The sequence below is a fragment of the Leptopilina boulardi genome, unplaced genomic scaffold, assembly GCF_019393585.1.
Source record: "Leptopilina boulardi isolate dan_hultmark-lab unplaced genomic scaffold, ZJU_Lbou_2.1 LbouV2_162, whole genome shotgun sequence".
In the NCBI taxonomy this organism is placed as follows: domain Eukaryota; kingdom Metazoa; phylum Arthropoda; class Insecta; order Hymenoptera; family Figitidae; genus Leptopilina; species Leptopilina boulardi.
Window position 1 is genome coordinate 39,477 of NW_026137710.1, and position 4,974 is coordinate 44,450.

Sequence of the window (4,974 nt, forward strand, 5' to 3'; positions counted from 1 at the left end):
AGAAAGATATTTTAAAATTAGTTTCTTTCACAAATGCTTTAGCAGAGTGTGGCGTGAACTGATATTTTAAACTATTGACAGGTATTTCGAAGGGAATATCACTTGTGTAAAAATTCACACATTCAGTATTTGTCATAATTTTTACTTATATTATTCGACTTGACACAAAGCAGTATTACAATTTTTACTATGTGATTACTACTATTTAAGTAAAAGAGAAATATATTAGTTATAGAGTTGTTGCATAATGGTTTAAAAATAATTTTGTTTTGACGATATTTAAAAAGTTTAATGCGTTTCAAAGAAAAGGTTTGTTATATTAAAATAAGTTCGTTATATTATCATTGATTATTAATACATGTTAATACGTTTAATTTAAACAAAAACAATTTTATCAGCACGCATTGTATATGCATTAAATTACAATTTGGAAAACAATGTCTTATAAATTTTTTAATATTATTTTTTTAATTGTGCCTTTATTTCCATCAATTACAATAATCTTTTTATCCAATTTCCAGAAAATGAATTTGTACAAATTTGATTGAACACTTTAAAAAATCCATTAATTGTATTTAAACTATAATTTAAGTTACAATTAATAACATAATTTATGCTCAAAATTTTTTAAAGTATAATTCAAACTAAAATTTTACTTAAAAATTTAATTTTATTTTTAGTTCAACATTTTATTATCAATAATATTAGTACTAATTAAAAATTAACAAAATATTTTTATTTATAACTAATAATGTATTTCATTATTATTATTACTATTATTATTATTATTATCATTATTAATATTAATATAATAATAATAAAAATAATAATAATAATAATAATAATAGAGGTTGAATAATTATCAATTTTTACATCAAGCGATAATTCTTTAAAAAATTTTAATAATGTTTCTCGTTACTTTTAATTATTTTTTAATTAGCTTTAATATTTACTGGTTTTTTGTAATATAAATAGAAAAGCAGAATATTGGATGTTTCTTTCAATTTTGAAGATTCGCGCGTTAATTTTAGCTTGGTTCTGCTATTTAGGCAGACCAATCAGAATGTGAAGTTACAATTCTGATGGTTTGATAGCAGACGAAATTTTTTCCCCTAAAATTAAGGTAAAAATTATCTCACATGGAGCGAACTTTTAGCTTGTGATTTTTTTCCCTGAAACAAAATATAGCCAGTGGTTTTTCTGTGTACTCAACGATTAAGATCGGACTATGGTCATTTTGCACAGAATCGAAAAACATTTGACACGTGTATTTTTATTTTGGCAGACATGATGCTTCAAGGGTTGAAAATGAGGATTGAAATATTTGGATTTTTTATTACCACATATACAATAAAAATCACTATTACACAACAACACCATGAAAAAATCCCGAGTTGGACCTTTATCCTATGTATTTTGATACGCTGAACACGAATCAGGAGTCAGATTTGTTCCATCACGTCAGCAGTTTTTTCTAACCTCAAAAAACATGTCGGATTTCAAGGGTAAGCGGAATGTTTTTAAAGTTTAATGGTTTTACATTAGTATCTGGATGTTTTTTTGGTCCCTGATTACGAATCTGAAGTTAAAAACTTTAAATCCAATATGGTAAAATTAAAATTTTTAAAGAACATAATGGCGGATCCAATATGGCGGACGAATTTTTAAAAATTGTTAGATTTTAATGAAATTTATTATCTAGGGGTTTTTGGGGTCGTTGATTACGAATTTAAAGTCCAATTTTTAAAATTTAAAATGTCGGATGCAATATGCCGCACGAGTTTTTTAAAGTCGTTAGAATTTTATGATAAAGGTTTAGGATAAAGGTCCAACTCAGGATTTTTTCATGGTGTTGTTGTGTAATAGTGATTTTTATTGTATATGTGGTAATAAAAAATCCAAATATTTCAATCCTCATTTTCAACCCTTGAAGCATCATGTCTGCCAAAATAAAAATACACGTGTCAAATGTTTTTCGATTCTGTGCAAAATGCCCATAGTCCGATCTCAATCGTTGAGTAACAATTGGGTAGTGTTACTTGTAGGTTACAAAACAAGGACGGACTCTTCTAGGACTCTTCGCTTTCAAATTGCACAATCAACCCTATTTCACTTTTTTTTGGAACGCTACACTGAAAAGGAAACAACAAATATAAATTGTATTACTGTTTAAAGTAAAAAAATATTTATTTACATTTAACCATTATTTTCTTATAAGATATATAATTAATTTTTTCCATCAGCATCAATAATTTATCTTAGAAAAATTATTTATAGGAATAGAAGACATTTTAATTGTTAATAATTTATGTTCTACACACTCTTTTTATTAATTTAATTTATTATATTATCATTTACTGTTTTTACCAATACATTTATATTATTTTTTATTTATTTTTCATTCAATTCTCGCTAACCCATAGTATCTCACAAATTAAATGAATTGCATGTAGATTCAATTTTTTTCAAATAAAATTAATTGAAAATTTAATGCATTTCGTAGACACACGACAGATTTGGAAAACATAAAAAATTAATAAAAAATGAGACTTTTTAAATGTAATTAATAATTTTCTAGTTAATACCACAAGAGATAAATGAAGTCATTTTTTAACTTTTTTTAAAATTTCAAATATCAACTTGAACTTTTTCCTTTTACAAAAATAAAAATCAGTCAATTTAACCAATATAGAACGTGACAGTTTTTAAATTTTTGGGTGCCAAAATTGTTGCAAAATTGACAATTTATTTATATTTACTTTTAACCTTTTGAGGACCCGTGTTGCAATCAGGCAATATGAACTTTTCTTGTTATCTCGTGCATGAGTTCCTTGATTTTTAAAACTGAATATTGAACGAACGTTTTTTATTTAGTCTAATATATTTCCAATTCCAAACTCCAGTTTAGAGAAAAAACCTTAATTAATTTCGCTGAAAAACTTATTTAAAAACCAAAAATCGTGTTTTTTATGAAAACATTTCGTCCTCAAAGGGTTAAAGTACTCAATTTCATTTGATTTTATGGCTTTAGGAAACTTAGTTCCCTTTTTCCATTTACTTTTAAGTACTAATGCAAATGATTTTACAATTAGGGAATTATTTGCAAACTACGTTACACTTCTAGTGGGTAGGGGGAGTAAAGCTACCTATGATAAACTGTGAAAAAAATTCTATTTCAATGTACAAAAACGTAATGTTTATGCGGCGAGTAATCCAACATAGATACAACATAACGTATGACGTAGCTTGTGAATGACCGCTTATTGTACCTTTATAAATAATACTAAAATATTGTCAAGTTTTTTAAAAATGTTGTTCTTCGACCTCCATGAAGTTGGCGTCGACGCTCAGCGCCGAAAATTGTTTTTCACAGGACCAAAAGTATCAAATTATATTTTTTTAAGATTTTCAATCCAAATAATGCCTTGAGAAATACTTTTCAAGATATTATGTGGTCCCAAAATCTTTTTAAAAATCATTTGATATTTTTGGTCCCGTGAAAAATAAATTTCGACGCTGAGCGTCGACGCCAACTTCATGGAGGTGTTCTTCAATATTAAAGTAATTTTGAAAAATTGTTTTTAATTGTATAATTCTGTGGTTGAAAGGCATAACAGCATAACTGACATTTTTATCAAATTTGAGATAACACCAGATTCTAGTACATTTAGTAATGCTTTCCAAAGATTCATAGTTGAAAAATCATTTATGTAACTATTTAAGTAGAAAATGATGAATAACCTAATCGCATAACTGCACTTTTGGCAATAGGCGATAGGCATAAGCGCATAACTGCATTCAGAATAAAAAAACAATTGACGTAATCTACAAAATTAAAGTAATATTTTAAAATAAAAATATTATTTATTTATTTATTATTTATTTTTATCTTATAATAAGGAATTTCAGAAAAAATAAAATTTTTTATTAGTTTGACTAATTTTTCGATTTTCTCTTTTCATTAATTCTTTTGAATCACAGTTATCTTCATTCTTCTCGATATCTTCACAAAAAATATTAAATTTAAGAAATTACGGAAATGTAAACGTAAAACCTAACCAATTTTATAACCTATTTTTAAAAAATATTCGTTTGATTTTTTTCATAGATACAATAAACATAAATAATAATTTTATTCTTTTGCCTTCATTATAATCATCTCCTTCAGATATATTTGTTTCAGACTCAGATTCGTACGTCGCTATTAAATCCATTTTAACAATTTATTATGACATGAAAAATAGAGTGAAGTTGGTTACATATTCAAACTTGAACAGCATAAACACATAACTGCAAAAAAACTTTCAATTTGACTAAGAATATATTAAATTTCATATGAATTCGTGCGTTTTATAAAATGTGATAAACGTATTTTAAAAATACATTAAATAATGACACGCTAAATGAATATTAAAACTCATTTTTCTTAAAATCGTGACAAATGCAGTTGTGCTGTTATGCCTTTCAACCACAGAATTTACGTTGCTTGACTAAAAAAAGTTTATTTGATTTAAGTAAACTTTTAATTGTATAATTTACGTTTGTTAACTAAAAAAAGTATATTTAATTAAAATAAATTTTTTTCAGTGTACTATATAATCAAATTTAATTTCTATTTATAAGTAATTTTAAAATAAACAGTGACTTTTCATTGATGTTTCCCTCTCCATAAATCTTGAATGTAATAAAAATAAAAGTTAAAATTTAATTGTGGCGGTATTAATCCTATACAAAAAATTTCTACACAAGAAAATGCAAACTGTTAATTGTACGCAAACAATTTTTAACAAAATAAAAACATATATATTCTACAAAGTTAAGTATCGGAAACTCCTACACAGCTACAAAAAATAATAAGTAGTCAATGTTAAATGTTTTTTCCTTCCATTATTTTATATTAGAATTTGAGATTCTTTCGATTATTGGAAGCAATAAATGAAACACCAAATTATTTATTCGGCAACGTTTCGGTGT

General features: G+C 25.4%; 1 long non-coding RNA gene across 1 annotated transcript; it reads right to left on the reverse strand.

Annotated features, from left to right (window-relative positions):
• Nucleotides 1-3,186: 3,186 nt before the first annotated feature.
• Nucleotides 3,187-3,595, reverse strand: LOC127276956 (uncharacterized). Its single transcript, XR_007842289.1, has 2 exons — nucleotides 3,529-3,595; nucleotides 3,187-3,324 (listed from the first exon to the last, which is right to left on the reverse strand). It is a non-coding gene; the product is annotated as an uncharacterized LOC127276956 (long non-coding RNA).
• Nucleotides 3,596-4,974: the final 1,379 nt, after the last annotated feature.